This window comes from Chrysemys picta, chromosome 7 (genome assembly GCF_011386835.1).
Source record: "Chrysemys picta bellii isolate R12L10 chromosome 7, ASM1138683v2, whole genome shotgun sequence".
Classification (NCBI taxonomy): domain Eukaryota; kingdom Metazoa; phylum Chordata; order Testudines; family Emydidae; genus Chrysemys; species Chrysemys picta.
Window position 1 is genome coordinate 15,606,668 of NC_088797.1, and position 18,589 is coordinate 15,625,256.

Below are 18,589 nucleotides of genomic sequence, written 5' to 3' on the forward strand. Positions count from 1 at the left end.
TAAATATCCCCATCCCTTGAATGCAAATGTGACTTGTTTCATGTTGCCTCATGATGATTCTCTGTTTGAGTTTCCTGATGCATTTTTCTGGCATGGTCCTTTCCTCTGACGGAGCACCTGCGGCTTTTACATTTGTGCCACATATATTCTGACATCCTGTATTGTCTCAGTGGGTTTTTAAGTGCCAATACAAGGAGCCTTTCTGACAGAAGCAAGTGCCTGTGAACTATGTTCTCCTTTCCTGGGTGTTCTCTGGGCACATAGGCATGAAAAGTGATAAATGCTAAATGCAAAAAGCCATATGGCAGCCAAGTGGCAGTGCTGTCACAGCAGAGGGACGATCCTGCATCCGGAGACAGAACGTGGTGTTAAAGAGGGGACCCATCTAAGTGTGAGCCAGTACAAAAAGTCATTTTAATAGATGGGCATGACAGTGTGTAGCCTAGAAACTACATATGTGCATAACAATGCCTATTTATATTCCTTTCTCTGCAGTAAACAACTATTCTAGGATTTCCAGTTTCACTGTTTTGTTTTGTTTTGTTTTTAAATCTGCTCATGGATCAAAATAAATGCACTTTTTAACAACCTCCCAACTTGCTCAGAAAAAGAATTTGACACTTTCTATTTAAGCCCTGCAGTCTTGAGAAAATCACTGGGGAGTAATTAATAAATCAGTTACCTGGGGTCTTATCCTTGCAGGTGCAAATGCCTCCTGTGAGATGTTTGAATGGTTTTGATTCGCGTTGAGTTAAATTGTTGTTTTTCTTTGTGGATCTTCCATGTGATTTGACAGATTTTCTGCTCTTCAAATCTGTATTATGCTTGTAAATACAAAACATCATCTAGGCTAGTGAATATGTTTCCATTCATTATAAATGTGGCCAGCAGGGAACACTGAACTTTCACCTTATTAGGCAAATGTACATCTTCATGTGTGTAATTTTAATAGAGAGATTTCCTTCCATAAGGTTCTTTAGCCAGAGGTGTAAGTTTGTTGTTGGCACATACGTTGTCGTGAATTCATATGTAAATCAGTGAGTCTGACAAACTGGCACACAAATCATTTTAAATAGGAGAGAAGCTACGCATTTAACTTTTTAGGCCATCATCGACTTCTGCTCAACAATGCACTCAGGTCCTTGAAATGAAACATCTCTCGGATGTTCCCGGTGGGTGACCAATAGATGGAAATGAAAGGAAGGCATATGTGTCTAGTTCAGTGGTTCCCAAACTTGTTCCGCCGCTTGTGCAGGGAAAGCTGCTGGCGGGCCGGGACGGTTTGTTTACCTGCCGCATCCGCAGGTTTGGCCGATCGCTGCTCCCAGTGGCCACGGTTCACCGCTCCAGGCCAATGGGAGCTGCTGGAAGTGGTGGCCAGTAAGTCCCTCGGCCTGCGCCACTTCCAGCAGCTCCCATTGGCTTGGAGCAGTGAACCGTGGCCACTGGGAGCCGCGATCGGCAGGACCTGCGGACGCGGCAGGTAAACAAACCAGCGCGGCCTGCCAGGGGCTTTCCCTGCACAAGCAGCGGAACAAGTTTGGGAACCACTGGTCTAGTTAAAATAGTTCTCCATTATATGTTACAGCCCCTGCTGCCATCCTCTTCTCTCTACTGGAATAGCAGCATTTCCACTTTCCTTTTCTGCTGCTCAGCTTCTGAGGCCTGTCTTCACTATGAAAAAAAAAGTTACCTAATTCTAGGTAAAATCTTAGTGAAGATCCTTGTAGTTTTAACACACGTTAGCAACTGGAGTAATAAACTAGGCTCCCCTGGAGTCTTAACTTGACCTGTTAACTCATATGGAAACTATAAAGTGCCTTGTTTTTATAGACTTTTACTTTGTGTTCATTACCTCAAGTTCTCTCTTTTTTTCATAGTGAAGACAAGGCCTAACAGACATACCAAAATTCTTGTTGTTCTTCCTGGCTCCACCAGTTCTGGCAGCACCTCTAGCAGCCCCTTTCTTATCTGCTGTGAAGAAGGAAGGATTCCCCCCCTTCTACTATTTGCATATTAATTTTTATGAAGAATTAGAGCTCCTGCAGCTAACGCAGGAACATTCTTTACTAGTTAGAGTTGGTGGGGGCCGGGTGGGTGGGGAGGAAGGTAGGAGATGGGGATCTTGGGTTGTGTTCTTGACTCTGCTACTGACCAACTGTGTGATCTTGGACACTTAAAATTTCTATTCCTCTGTTTACTCATCTGTAAAATGGGGATAGTAATGCTTATATGCCTTACAGGGGTGCTATGGGATATAATTAACTGACGTGTGTAAAGCACTTTGAGATCTTTGGATGAAAAGCAGCATACAAATGCAAATTTTTATTAAGCTAGACCCTTCAGACACATTGCTAAAAGATGATTGATGCAGCCATACCTTTATCTCATTATGACTGTAGCTTGGAATGCATTACGCACTTACCCCTCTTGTGTAGCAATGTGCAAGCAACGGAGTGCTCTATTACGGAAGCCTCCCCTAGGGAACATCATGCCTAGTTGTGTTGAAATATGGGCTTACCTGAGGGATGGCACAGGTTAACCCCTATTTCTTTGCACCTCCTGCTTCTATTTATTGTCTTGCTAGAGGTTTTAAAAGAACCTGACAGGCAAAATAAAAATTGAGAAGAAAATAATATGGTTGTGTGCTCTGTAGAAGTGCGGGGCCAGTGAAGAGGGCACATTTTGTATGGCTCCCTGGAGAGCTGAATAAATTGCTTTTTATAGCAAGAGTGGAAAATTACATTGAAAGAGGGATGGGTGAACATGTTTTGCTTAATTCTAAACTCCACTTGAATATTGTAGGTTGCAAGTTAGGAACAGATTTCAAATCTTTTGGGGTTCATGTTATTCTAGGAGTCCCCACATGCTCCATTAAAAAAAGAAGTGCAGTTTTGTGGTTAAGGTACTGGCCTCAGGAGATGTGCATTCCATTCCTAGCTGTGACACAGATTTCCTGTATGATTTAGGTGGGACACTTAGGCCTTGCTTACGTGTTTGATAGATTTGGGGCCTTAATCTTGCTGTGTCTGGGTTCCTCTTCAATAAAGTGAGGATAATATTGCTTCTTTTCCTTCTGCCCTTTATCTGCCTTGTGTATTTAGATTGTAACCTCTTTGGAACAAGGATTGTTTCTGACTATACATATGTATAATGCCTAGTCTAGACCAATGGGATCTTGATTTCAATTAGGGCCATAAGGTGCTTCTGTAATTCAGATAGTAGTAGACTACCCTGTGCGTAGACTCTCCTTCCTAACCCAGAGCCAGGGGATTAGCCAGAATGATAACCATCCTATGGAAGACACCTGGAAAGATTTGACAATTTGAGACTCCATGAGGCTCACTCAGGCTGACACAGAGCCTTTCAGAGCGCTATATTCCCAATAACAGAAATATTAGATGGGAAGAAGAGTACCTGCATGAGTCCTGGTGGGGATGGGGTGATTGTCAATTATACATGTACTCTGCTGAATAGGATGGGCATGTTTGCAGATGCTCTCTTAAGGACTTGTGAGGAGCCTTGTTTGCAGCAGACTCCAGCTGATTCCATAAAGCAGTGGTCCCCACACTTTTGAAAATTGCACCCCCCCCTTTTCCCTGTCTGTGTCCCCACCCTCAGAGTTGGGGCCAGGAGCAGGGTTGTGGGTCTGGGTCTGGGGGGGAAACATGGCCAGGGGTAAGGGGGCTGGGGTCACAGCTGGGTGCGGGTCTGGGGCCGGAACCATGGCCAGGGGCCAAGCCTGGGTGGCAAAATTAGAGCCCGGCAGCCAGGCCTGCCGCTGCCCCCAGCCTCGGCCCTGGGCCGGGAACAGAGCTGCAGCCAGGGGCCGAGGTTGGGAGCGGAGGCAGGAGTGGAGTCACAGCTGGACCCCCAGCTGGGGATGGGGCCAGGTGCGGAGCTGGAGCAGAGCTGGGGGGCGGGACAGGGCTGGTGATGCTCCCATCCAAACCCCCACGGGGACTGGCCCAGTCTGCTGCGCCCCGGGGTGTGCCCCACAGTTTGGGGACCTCTGCCATAAGGGAATGCGTGTGCGCACATGTGTGTAATATGTATGTACATACATAGGGTTATAGTTGTGCGTGTGTGTATATATACCGTATAAATGTGTGTGTATGTCTGTACACACAAGCCTGTATTAGGAGTTTAGATACGAAAGATGGGGGATGGGTTCATTTTGTGTTGTTTGAGGACTATGGCTGAAGCAAGCCTTCTGTCTTTAAGTTTGAGCCTTAAAACGGTAGGATACCTTTTTCCAATCACTTCTGTTTTAAAATGAAATACACCACAAAGATATTTGAACTCACCTTCCACATGCTGAATTCCTCTTGACCTACCCACCATTCTGGATGCAACTCGGCACTGAGGCTCTGATGCTGCAAATTGCTCCACGTAGGTTGTTCTTCTGTGCTTACATTTACCTTAATGGGGCTTCAACATGGATCAGCGCCCTAGCAATTGATTTGTTGGGATCATTTATTTTCCCCATTTTTCCAGCTGCCGTGTGACTTGACCAATTATTTCTCAATGCTTGGAGAGGAAAACGGTCTTTGCTTATAAGGAAAAGTTTCTGAATTGCACCAGTGAAATGGGCCAGATTTAGTAAGAATCCAAAATGAAGCAGATTTTTTTAGGTAAAGTTTTATTTGAAATGACTTTTCAAATAGAAAAGAGAAAAAAGGGTAACTCCACTGACATTGTAATGGAACTTACCCTGACATTTTAAGAGTCCGTAGCAGCTGATGTGATGTGTCAGTGAAACGGTATTTGCCATTTTCATTGACATCGTGTATTGGCTCCTGTGGGAGAAATGCAGGAACAGTAAAAGTCTTGGTGTGTTATATAATGCTGTAGGACTGAACTCAGATAAAATGTTACCCTGGAATCCTCATTTTTTTTTTCTTTTAAGTCATTCTGCTGTGAACCAGTGTCAGCTGTGACGCTCACATGTTTTGTGAAGATGGGCATGAGTCAGGAATTTCAGATAATTTATTATCTGTATAGCACCAAGGAAGGGTTTGGTGCTTCACAGACAAATAAGGAAACAAGGTACCTGCTCTGAAATATTTAGACTCTAAACTGCCATACAGAAGCACATTACAAATTACATGTTGGATTCACCATGTCTAGTCACTTACTGTGTGCAAACGTAAGCCACTCAGGCTGTCACTGTTGTACATCCACTTTGCACAGATGGTAATGACTACACAACGTGCAAGGACCTTCTCGTCAGGCCCTCTCCCCACTGCTTGAAATTCAGCTACCTCAGAAGTGGATGATAGCAACCAGCAAATGTTAATGGGGCAAGAGGACACTTTTTGGTGAAGGCCATTTGTGCAAATACCTTCTCTTACTGACATACTTTAAGGGCCAGGAACTCGGTTTTTAAGGTTTCATCTGAAATGTGTTTCTCCACATTCATGCTGTAAGCTGCATGGGCCCTGATTTACCTATCTTGGAAGGTTAAAGTGACCGGCTCCATAGAAATACATTAGACAGATAGGTTAGATTTAGATTAGCCAGAGTGATAGACTCAACAGGGACTGAAATCTGTGGGCCCTGTCTCGTACCCAGTAAGGTCAATACCAACACTCCCATTGGAGTCAGTGGGTGCAAGACTGAGCCCACTGATCCTAGGTACTGATTTTGGTATTTCAATCCCATTTATCACGCTGCTGTAGAGGGACCAAAATGGAAACCCTTGAAACCCTCTCCAAACCTGGGAATGTTCAGATTCAGTTAGTGGCGGTCAGGCTCTGTGGGTCTTGGATCCAGGTCCATGGAGGGTCCTGGGAGTCATCACACTGCAACCCTCTACCCAGCAGCTCACAGACAGCATCAGGGACTGGGGTCCATGAAGCCCAATTGGGAGACAAACTCTGTCCCTGTTGCTCTGATTGGGAGACCTCCAAGGCTCCTGATTAGGCCACAGCCCCGATTTAAACCCATAATCCTTGAATCTTCCAGATGGGCCTGATTCTCTGTTTGTAATAGTCATTTGCATCTATGCAAAGTGAGTGTACAATGGTAGCACAGTGTTCCATAGAGACCTGTAAAGCGGCTGCAAATGGTATCTTCCTAGAGGAACTTTCTTCTTAAGGGGTTTGACTCCTTGGTGGGGGCTAATCTGTCTCACTCTGATCAGTTATTGTGAAGCAGCATTTACACTCCTTAAGTAGTAGGCAGATACCTGTTATCAGGGCAGCCCCAGGGAGGGATCGTCTGATATCCTACTTGGGAGCAAATGTGTTTCTGCATCACAGGTCTATTTTGAACAACAGCATCGGTGGTTCCTTCATCTCTCTGCTTTGGCTGTAGTTGACTTCTGTTGCCATGGACAAACACTTTCCATTCTACGTTTTCCTGGAGGATGCCAGTCATTTCTCTCACCTTGAAGACTAAAGGTGGGATAGGCTTTGGGAATCCAACCTGACTGTACATTAAGAAGATGAAAAATAGGCTAATAAAATAATATATAGGCCAAAATTGAAATACAGATGGATAAATCCTGCCTCTGCAGTGACTCTCCAGGCAGAGGAACTGCTGCATTTCCACAGCTCAGGTGGAAGACAGGACTCCCTGGTGCCATGGAGGATTTTGTCCCTCCTCCATGGTTCTCTGAGCTCTGTGTGCAGCAGCACAGAGGGGCAGGTGGAGTTGGGACATGGGCAGCCCAAAAGATCAGTGTAGGCCAGTCTGGCCAATCTACGTCTATATGGATCCTTCCATCCTCCTCCACACTGAGGAGACTCACGTAATGCTCCATGGAGGCTATTCTAGCCCAGCTATCTGGTGTGTTCCGTATCCAAACATCTTCCATAACCACCAAGGTTTTTAAAAAAATGAACTCCTTGAAGCACTCCCTTTCTACTACCTTATCATCACATGAAGGCATTGAATCCACTCAGCATCCCAGGTCTCTTCCCGCTAAAAGTAATGACCTTCTGCTGGCTTCAGAGAATTTATATGTGAATTTATATTTAACAACAGCCATTACAATTCAGCAATTTGTTGGTTCTTTGCTTAGAAAATCATTTAGGTCCAAAATTTTATTGTCGGTTTAGACAATGATCTAGTTCCACAGCCGTGTCCCTGGCAAATCTACAAATAGCCTGTTTGAAAATGTTATGTCTGAATGCAAAACAGTCTCGTAGAATGGCTGAGGTGTACATCTTTCACCCATTACTCTAGCATGAAGCCAATATTATACAAATGACAGATGCTATAAATACAGAAAGCTACAGTTATCCTTGTATTGGTATTCTATGAATCCACTACGCTACTAGTGAAGTTCTGGCTATGCTATTTAGAGCAGGGGTTCTCAACCTTTTTCTTTCTGAGACTCTCCCAACATGCTATAAAAATTCCATGGCCCACCTGTCCCATAACAACTGTTTTTTCTGCATATCCAGTAGCCAGGGCCAGCGTTAGAAGATAGCAACCAGGGCAATTGCCCAGGGTTCTACACCACATGGGGCCCGTGAAGCTAAGTTGCTTGGGCTTCGGTTTTCATCCCTGGGCCCCAGCGAGTCTAAAGCCAGTCCTGCTCTCTGGTTTATTTTGCTGGACCCCCCTGAAACCTGTTTGCAGCCCTGCAGGGTACCCCGGACCGCTGGTTGAGAATTGCTGATTTAGAGGGACACTGCCAGATGTTTCCCAGAGATTTTTCCTTTCCGTCGTACTCTCTTAGAATTTGACAATTCATTTGGTTTCTGTGCTGGATTTGCCCTCTCTTTACAGTGTTTTTGTTTTTGCTACTTTTTTCAGCTTGCTTCCTGCAAAATACCACCCTCTGGCAGCTTTTGTGTGTTGTGCACATGCATGAACAAATCATGAAGGATGTATGCAAAGGTGTACACAGCAGGTAAACCAGATTGTGGCTTTATGCCATAGGTTGCATTGTATGTGTAAAGGGCCCATACTGTAGCGGAAGCCCTCAGAAGGTATTCTGGTTGACTTGGCAAGAATTCATCCTGGGGTTTTATGGGTTGCCACTACTGGAATGGGTGATCTACCACTCTTCCAAAGGATGTTATACGCATCCCCCATGTGACAGATCAGCTCTGAGTGGGTTGGAGTCACGGTGCTCTTTGTGGGAGACTATCAAGTTGGAACAATCCCTCCTCTCTCTAGCTGAATTTTATCTGGCTTGCACAGGGCTGCATAAGCAGGTTGGCTTCTTACACCCTTTCCCACTCTTGAATATCCATGAAGGGCAGCTGTAATCTGCCCTGTAGGATCTACTTTATAAGCACACTGCATGGGGCCAATCCTGCATTTCTAGGAATGCAAGATGAGGCTCTAAGTTTGCAACATACAGTCCATCAAGAAAGGCCCATTTCTTAGAACCCCATTTACAATATACAAACTTGCCGGTGTGTGGAGCATCTCTTCCTTAAGTCAGAATACTAAAATGCCAGTGGAAGAGATACATTACTTACCGTATATCTCGAAATGCACACAGCCAGCCAGAAATGGAAGGCACTTCCAAATACATAAAAATAGATTACTTTCAATTTTGTCCTCCCTACATATCGGTGTCTGAAATTGCTTGTAAATTCAAACTAACTAGAATTTCTCACCCGCACAAAATTAACATTTATATTTCAGGAGCGTTGCTGGTGGTTTGCTAATATTTGGATTCATTTAGCTTAGTCATTTTAATCACTTAAAATTCATTTTCGGTACCATAGAATTAAGACACAATCAGTGCTGGGAAGAAACTGGCAGGAAATGTAAATGTAAAGTTTAATGCAAAATAGAAAGACGTTTTCTCAACAGAGTTATTTTCTGGCCCCCTCCAAACAATGAAATGGATAAACCAAAATGGAATCACTTGTTCTTATGTTATGAATCAGTGAAATTTTTTTATTACTTGCTCAGATATTTATATTTTGTTTTCAGCTTCACATCAGAATGTCTCACCTTCTGTTGGATTTCTCAGTTCAGGCTTATCTGTATTGTGTCCTCTTCTTCCCACCTGTGTTTTGTATCTTGCTTGGTGATTTTTCAGCCTCTCTTTCTTGCCCTCTAGAGATCAGTTGGACACTAGAGTTACAGGGCCCAGATATGTTCTGTTTGGGTCAAACTTTCTCAATTGAGAGACCTCAGTTCATGTTTCTCTTGGTTGTACTGCAAATCCTATTTACTTTTTCTGGGTGGATGAGTTGAGTGGTGCAAGGTGTGTAATGGGTGTATTACAGTTAACTCAGGGCTAAGTATTATTATTATTTCTATTACCATAGTGCCGAGGAGTCATGGACCAAGAACCCCATCGTGCTAGGTGCTGTACAAACACAAAACAAAGAGATGGTCCCTCTGGCCAGATTATTCAGCACCCATTGTTGCTCTCAGATGTCCAAAAGAGATTGGTTGCTGTTTAGGCACCTAAAGGAAGTGGCTAGATTTTCAAAAGCATTTAGCACCCTACAGCTCTAGTGTGTGTGTTGTGTTTTGTTTGTTTTCGAAAATGTGGCCACTTGTCTGCTGCCTCAATGGGTCCTCAAGAGTGCTGAGTAGAGTTGGTTAGAAAGTTCTTCCCATGGAAAAATTTGATGAAGCTAGAGCTTTGGGCTTTCAGTTTTCTGTTGAAAAATGGAGCTCAAAAATTTTCCATTTAAAAAAAAAGGTTTTGAGGAAAATTTTTCCACTACCCTGAGCTCTTTGGAAAGTCAGTCCCTGAATATGTATGTGTATATGTGTGTGTGTGTGTTTAGTTGTGCTTATGTTTCTAGAACTTTGCAGAGCTGTGTTTTTAAAAAGCTCACTTTATCACCTACTATATCCCGTCATTAAAGCTATTGTATATTTTGTAAAATTAAACCTATCTAGGTTGGAGGGGAGAGGGAGATGCTGTTCTTGGGATTGGATGCAGGAATGAGTTCAGGCATTGAAGTATTTGTTATGTTATTTCACTCTCTAATTTACAAAAAGAAGCAAAGCTCTTTGTTAGTTAAATTTGCCCTGTAGATTTCTCAGTGTTTCCATGGTATCTAGACAGAAGCTTATTTTAATTTTTAAATTGGTTCAGTCATTAGTGAGCCTATCCCAAGTCAGACTTGAAGGAAGGTTAAGCAGAATGAGTTGATTTGTCAATTGCTTGGCGCACAGATGTTGCCTACTGTGAATGGAGACTGCTGCGTCTGGCAGGATGCAATTACACAGTGTTTCCTCTGGATATGAAGTGGTCCAGAGAGGTTTGAAATGGAGAGAGTTATGCACCTGGATGGCCATCTCTCTGCAGTGAGAATTAAAGGGTGTGTTTCAGGCCTACTCTAGGCATAATTAATTTCCCATGCTCAGGTATAGATTATGAAATGCATTTCCTACCAGAGAGCAATTTTATAATTTTTTTTTATAAAAATTAATTTTCTTTTTATATGACTAAAATGCCTATATTTGAGACTGTTATATTAATATTCATAGTAGAGTGTGGAGAATACAAATGATACAGTTCATAGGTAAATCCTAAACCAAGCCAAATCATGGCAGATGAAGGGGAGTTAAGGCAGCACATCATTAGCAGTGCCTTTTATAAAGCCCTGCTCTGCCATCCCATCTATTAATTAGCTTTAACATGTGTCTCAAGAGCCAAACTCATGTGGAACAAAGCAACATGGAAACAGCTTCTGGATATGGAGTGAGGCTGTATCGAGGAAGAAAGCTCACCAAAGACACAGATGGAGTGGGGCTGTTATCATCACAGATCTCCCTTCACTTCACTCTCCCCTTCTCCCATACAAGGAATTTTAAAATAGCACCCAGAAATGATTTTGGGAGGTAGGGGATGTTTTTAACGTTCTGTGATGGGAGGGCTTTACATGAAGATTTCAACAAGATACAAAAAATGCCCCTCTAAGCATGTTGCTTAATATGTGCCACTATTTCAGTTATATTTGTACACCTCCCAACCGATCGTGCAGGCATAGGGAGCAGAACTGCCATGGAGTTTGCAATATGGCATGGCCATGAGACATATATTGAGGACAAAGGTAAATTAAACAAAAGATCTTATAAACTATTCCTGATTTCTCATGGTTTGTTTTTAATTTCTTAATTGTGTTAGATTACTTATTCCATTGAGAGAGGTACATTTGAATCAAGGATAGGGCAAAACCAGACCTGACGCATGCAGAGTGAAAGATGAGGAGTACTTGTGGCACCTTAGAGACTAACAAATTTATTAGAGCATAAGCTTTCGTGGACTACAAGTACTCCTGTTCTTTTTGCGGATACAGACTAACATGGCTGCTACTCTGAAACCTGTCATTATGCAAGAGTGAAAGATGCGTCTTATGCTATTATTTTGGAATAGTCATTCTAAGGATATAAAACAGCAGGATTTATGACTACTCATGAAGCACAAATGTATTAATGGAATTCAGGATTGGTTTGCAAAATATAATTCACTTTAAAAGGGGGCTAAATTCCTAATAGATATTGTTTGTTTCAAATAATCTGACCAGCACTGATCGTTTCCTTCGTTCCTCCAGTATAGATCCACTGAGGAAACCATGTGCTTATTTCTTACAGAGCTTGAAGAACCCATTCCCTTTAAGTCAAAGGTCCAAGCTGTTTTTGCAAACTTTGTCCAGGAACTACATTTACTGGAAGAGCAGAAGACTAAACTCCCATTTTCTAGCCCACAGGTAGGAATTGCTAAATTTCTATTCTGCAGATTTATAAATATACATCTGAAGTAGAGATGACCTGAGGGGTGGTTTGTTGTTTTTTTTAATTTTGGTTTTGATTTACCTTGTGTCAAAGTTTAAGACTACGGTCTGAGTCCAAAAAATAAAATTATATCTGATGATAGAAATCTTGTGAGCGCATGAGACTTTAGCTGCAATTGAAGCAGAAAAAACGGACAACTGACCCATTTTGATTTTGTAGCAAACCCTAAAACCATAGTGGAGGATGTAACACTGGCAGATCAGGGGCCAGCTCATGCCAAGGCCCCAGGCCTATCTGAACACTTACAAATGTAAAGCTGGAAATCAGTCTTCTTTACCTGTGTGTTAGCATTATCAAAATAGATATTGGATGTTAAGCTCATAAGAACATGTTTAGTGTTTAGACTTTATAAAATGCATGTGGGATACTGCATGCTCACTTATAACCTCTGTAGCACATGGTGTAAGGTTATATTGAGTATTTGCACTGTAAACCTCTGTAATTGTGTAACTCACCAAACAGGAAAAGAATAATTAATTGAGGTAAAATGTGCACCCTGCCTCCAAAAATTGCCCATTGAAGGCAAATGAGGTATTGTGTAGCGTCAAAGGACAAAGGCTCTGTGGACTGCATTCCTAAATCTCTCCAGGAAGGAGAGACCTACAGATGAACTCATTCCATCAGTTTTGGACTCCGGAGTGGAGGGGATAAAAATTCCTGACAAGAAGAAACTGGATCTCTTTCATGCTGTCTGCAAGGACAAAGATTCCTAAACAAAAGCAACGAGATCCCAATGCTGCTTAGCATGGGTTAACCCCGAAAAGACATTAAATGCTGACAGATGATTATATCTTTAGAATCACATACTGCAACTCATTTGTGCACCTATGTTGCCTGCTTTAACCTGAACATAACTTTTATTTTTTCCCCTAGTTAAAAACATTTAGCTAGTTTATTACAGAATTGGCTACACGCATTGCTTTTGGTATGAGATCTAAGGTACAAATTGACCTGGGGTAAGTGATTAGTCTCTTGGGACTGGGAACAACCTGAATATTTTTTATCTGTGGTGTATGTGACCATTTATCACATAGTCCGGCTTGCCTGGGTGACAAGATAGACTAGAGTGTCTAAGGGGACTCTCTGGGACGCCATTATAAGACTAGTATCAGGACATAGCCATGTTAGTCTGTATCCACAAAAACAACAAGGAGTCCAGTGGCACCTTAAAGACTAACAGATTTATTTGGGCATAAGCTTTTGTGGGTAAAAAACCTCACTTCTTCAGATGACTCCTTGTTGTCATTATAAAACTATTGTAGTATTTTGGGAGTACACATTTACTGGGTTAGTGGAATCTAATTATAGAACATACAACTGATCTGAAGTGTCTGCCCTGTTTTATGACAGTCTGCCCTGAAGTTAGCACACTCAGTCATGAGCCATTCCTGATAGCCTGACACAGAACATACCCCAACCCCTTCCTATGCTGAAACTTATGGTGGGGGAGGGGAGCTAGTTGTGAAGTTCTGCTTACCCATCTCCTATTCAGAGGAGCAATAACTAATGATTGCTCCCTTAATATTTCTGAATCTCTAGATGTATGCAGGGTTCATTTCCATTCCAAATGATTTTTAAAGATCTTGCATCTTACACTTGTAAAGAAACTTACTCTTCAGGCATCCTTGTAAAAGCTGTGGCGAGAGAAACGGAGGCATTGCAAAGAAGTGACATCAACAACAATAACTTTGCATTACTTAGCTGTGCACTAACATAGCAGGAGTTGGACATATTGCCTGCAACTAAAAGTAATTATGAATTCTATTTGCCCCTAATTGCAAAGTATAGTTCAGTGCTAATCACACTGCTTCAAAATTAGCCTTGCTAGCAGAATGTATGAGGCTCAAATCCACCGAGACAGCAGCTAGCACTCTTACTGGTGCTTCTTAAAATCTAATTTTCTCATTGTTATTCTCCAGTACTCACAATTACACTGTACAGATTCATGAATGGCTATAAATTCTCAAGTCTCAGTCTGATATTCGTTGTTAGATTAACACCTGTTCCTCTCCTTTTTGGGAATGTCACAGAAATCTTGTCTCCTATGATTTGAAATCGAATACGTTTTCCTGAGAAATCTGCACATCAAAAGAAAAAGGAAGGTCCCCTCTTCCCTTTATACTTTGACAACAGATGCATGTCAAAATAATTTATAGAATCGGCAGTAGCTGTTTTTTCTCCAGTGAGTTTATCAGTAAGCTAAAATGCTCCAATTGTTTGAATGGCAAAAGCTCATAAACTTGGGCTGAAGGTGTAGATTGTTGCCAGGGGCAGCATAGCACAGGATCAGCCTTGCAGCAGTGGCATTGCAAATCCAGAGAAGCATTTCCATAGAATCGTTACTCATCACCAGTCAAAGATGAGCAGCTATAAATTAATGCTGAACAAGTCCCACTAAAATCAGTGCAAGCTACAGCTTCCTGAATAGGGACAGACTTAAATGCAGGCTTAAGTATTGTTCTCAGTTAGGGTCAGTGTTAGTAAGACTTTTACATGCATGCACCAAAATGAGAATATAGTCCTTAGCATTCATGGTAACAATCTCCCCTGGTAATAAATGCTCAAAAAATGTAATTCAGATTGCGATAATCTTTTTCTATTTAAGCAAAGGATATATTTTCCCTTTGTGCACACCGCCATTATGATTATTTACGGAGCTATATTTTAATAGGAAGCTGTTAAAATTCATGTTCCGATGGCCTTGGAACTAGTCTAAAATTTGTCACCCTGAGATATGTAGCTCTCCATAGCAGACTCTGAAGAGCTGCAGTTGGAATGACTAAATCACTAATAGTTTTCATTACAATAACATACTTTTGTTTATACCCCAAATGTATATTTTAAAAAATAATATATTTTATAAAAAATGAATGGCTTTTTCAAATATACTGGAAAAGGAGACATTCATTATTTTTACTTGAATGGGGGCTGAGCAAATAGCTCATAACAAATAGCTGATGAAATATTTCATCGTTTTTCTGTTCTTGAATTGTCTGCAAACAGATAGCAGCTTTGCTGTATGCATTCATTATGCTACATTATTCACCAAACGATCAATGAGAATAATTCTTGGCCTGTCACTAGGCTGTGAGCAATTTCTGAGTCTTTGAAAATTGTGTGGTTTGGTGGGACATAAGGGGTCACCTGACATGTTTCAGTTGCCTAATTAGATGGGTTTTATTCTCAGCTCTAAATCAGACATCCATGGGGGACCTTGGGTAAATGATTTAGTACCTGATCTTACAAAGTGTATGAAGTACTCTCAGCAACTTGTGGCTTAAAGCCATGTATCTCTCTCTCCCTCAGTTTCTCCATCGTAAAATGGGTATAATGACACTTACCTACAGCCCTCAAAAAGCTTTGAGATCTGGTATTATTATTACTTTTGTATTATTATTGCTGCTTTTATTATTGCAATACCTATGGGGCTTGTGAGAAGATTTACAGATTCACAAGGAAATCATTAAGACCTTTCAATCACTAAGTAATTATTTTAGGATTTCATTTTAAGAATTAAAACTAAATTGTTTAGAGACCAGATCATTTTAATTTCCCCAAATCTTCAACACACACTTTAAAATTTGACATCCTAGCCTCGTATTGTCATCTGAGATAATGCAGCCAAAAGCATTGTATTGCCTTTTTGGAACATCTAGGATTCTTGATGCTACAATTTTTCCGTGCTTTAATCGGTCTGGCATGAGGGCTCTTGAAGTGTTAACATTTAATACAAGGGGACTGGGGTGGATTCTCCAAAGCCTCTGTGGAGCTCTCAGAAGATAAAGCCTGAATCTCAGACAAGAGGTTTTTTAAAAAAAAATATTGTACAGTAACTCTCCCACAAGTCGAAAAAGCTACATGCTCTGAATGCTCAATACGAGAAAGGTCATTGCTCTCTGAATCTAAATCCTGTCTTTACAGCTAAAGCCAGAGCAGCTGAGATGGAGGTTCACAAGGTTCCCCCCTGAGATGTTGGGAAGAAAGAATAACTTTGTACATCTTCCTCTTGTAAGCATACTCCCCCACCCCGGTGAAAACTATGTATTATTAAAATTAACTCTTGTTTTTATTAATTATATATATGTTGGATTGCTATTCAAGGAGAAATCACAGGGACCATACTACCAATTTATCTTAAATAATTTTTGCTATGAAGGGAGTGTGACATGGGACAAATCTTTTCCAGGTTAATTGTGCACCAAAGAACTTAGCAGGGAAAGGAATCTCACTATGAATAGTTCATATTTCATTCAAAAAAGGGGGAATATCTCTTTGTGTTGGAGTCTAGAAATGCAGGAATAAGACATAGATGAGGCTCCAATTCTGCAAAGGCTTAATCATGTACTAGCTTTTCACAGATCATTTGACTTCACTGTGTCTGCTCGCCATGCATAAATCTAAAGATGTGTAAACCTGTACAGGAATAGGACCTAAGTGTTGAGTTGAAAGTCAGTGATGAACTTTGGGGGTATATTTTTTTTCTTACAAATGTAATTTCATTAACATATATCCATCTGCTGATTGTCTCATTTCCAATTTTTTAGCATTCAGTGTCAGTATTTTTAATTTTTTCCTATACAGGTTTTGAATGGTCAAACAAACAAAATAGTAAAGGCAGTTTAAAAGTACATGGTAAAACTTTTTGGTTCATTATGGTCCTGATGCAAAACCCATTGAAATTAAAAGACCTCAGTGGGCTTTGGAGTAGGCCCTGTGTACCCTATGTATTTACCACCTTGAATTCAGATCAGTATAGAGCGGTTTGATTCAGTTCAGACAGAGATCATTATTTGAAGAAGTGTTTTCAAGAGACTTTAAACTAACAAGTATGTTCAGAATGAGCGCTCAATCTAGCCCATCTTGGTTTTTATACAGTGCCTATCACTGTGGTATCTGATGCCTTTGGAAGATCTAGCTGCATAATTTACTTTAAAAAAGAAAGATTTTACTGGCAATATATTAGAGTAGAGCAAAGTGGGCCTAGGACTAGCTAAATCTGGGTGCTCAGAGCATCTCCACCTTCTGTGTTGTTGTCGTCCTCATGGTGCTGATGGAGGAGCCAGGTTCAAATTCCTGCTATACCCATAGGAGCTCTGCTGTGGGAATTAAGAGAAACCACTAGCCACCTCAGGTAGGCCAGACAGCCTTTCTAAAGGCTATCTCTGCTGTTCCCTTCTCTCAGTTATGTCTTTAAGAAGAGCTCCCAAGAAGGCAGTAAAAGTGGCTGCCAGTTTTCTGTGCTCGGGGAAAATTCAGCAGCACTTCTTTCCAGGGAGGATGAAGAGTTAGCATTGCTCTTTGGGGCACAGACTGTTTCCTTGTTATGTGTTTGTACGCTCCTCTGAGGCTCTAGGTGCTATTGCAATACGAATAAATGATGATAAAGCTGTGACAGTTCATTTGCCACTGAATCTGTCTCATTTTTTGATTTGCATTTACCTGCTCCTGCCAGCTAAAATACCCTGATATATTTGAGAAAAGGGATTCACAAACTGCCGAAGACATCCCTATGTGCTTAGACAATGTCACTTTCCTGTAAAAATGGTCTGGTTTTTTTTTTTTAATTTACCTTGTATTGCCTTCCGCAAGGATTTCAAGGTCCTTGTCTCCAGCTGGTCTTTGGTTTTCCTTGAAATCTTCTTGAATGAAGCCCAACTTTAACTTCTTAATCTTTCTTCCCCAAATAGCAACCACTCACCTACATCAAGTTCTAGCATCCACGTAGCAGCCTTCCTGTGTTCCTGACTTTTCTCAGCATTCCTAAGTGTCTGTCAACTCTTTTGTTGTCTTCTGCCTCTAGGAACCAATGATCACACTTACAAGTAGTAATCAAAGCTTCCATCAATGTGATTTCTCTTCCAGCTGACACAGAAGAGGGATCATAATATACTAATGAGGATATGGTAAATGCTACATCTAGAGCACATTAAAAGCATTTCATTCTAACATTGGATTTCCTTATGGAAGATATATGAAGAAAATACAGATTTTAATAGGACTAAATATTACTTTTAAAATCGGAGATCATTCTGGGGGGAAAATATTTTTCTCTTAACAATTGGAAAAGAGTGTGGTATAATTTAATTTGCACTGCTGATGACAATCTCCCAGTAAACAACTTAGCATTGACGTCTTGCAAAATGAGTCCAATAGTTATACATTAACAAAGAAATGCAAGGCTAGGTATGGTGTAATGGAATTTAAAAAGCTTAAAATGAATCATTGAGTCAGAACTCTTGCCTTTGAAATTCAGAGAAATACTGTTGTAATAAAGCAACTAAGAAATGCAACATTATAACTCCAGGCTTTTTAAGCTGTATTTTAAAGTTAGGACATGATGTTTTAAAAACCAAGATGTCTACTTTGCGTGGACATTAATGATCCTTTGGACACTTTTATAACAGTAGAGGTTTGTTCTTTGCTAAAAATTTCCTTTAAACTCATTGTTGTGTATTGTGTTGTGTACCAGTTTGTTGCCTCCTCTACCACAGTGGTGTTTGCATTGCAATGGTGGTGTCTGTAGCTGGTGCAGGAGAGAAAAGATGATCATGTGGTCAAAGCACTGGAATGAGACTCATGACATATACGCTCATTTCCTAGCACTGTCACAGACTTTCCACATGACGTTGGACAAATCACTGTGGGCTTGTCTACACAGTCTGGCAATGTGCACTATGGTGTGTGATTTTTAAAGCACACTAATGTATTGTACATTAATTGGTCTGTATAGCCCTTGCTGGTGTGCACTAAAAGTTCCCTACTGTGCTTTAATGTAGTGCTGCTTGAAACATAGTACATTTAAGTGTACCAGGGAACCTTGAGTACCCACCAGCATGGTCTACACGGACCAATTAAT

The 18,589-nt window shown here is 41.2% G+C and overlaps 1 long non-coding RNA gene across 1 annotated transcript; it reads left to right on the top strand.

Annotated features, from left to right (window-relative positions):
* Positions 1 to 7,766: 7,766 nt before the first annotated feature.
* LOC135972834 (uncharacterized) lies at positions 7,767 to 17,058 on the top strand. The gene is made up of 3 exons (XR_010589397.1): positions 7,767 to 7,864; positions 11,533 to 11,648; positions 15,655 to 17,058. It is a non-coding gene; the product is annotated as an uncharacterized LOC135972834 (long non-coding RNA).
* The last annotated feature ends 1,531 nt before the right edge of the window (positions 17,059 to 18,589 follow it).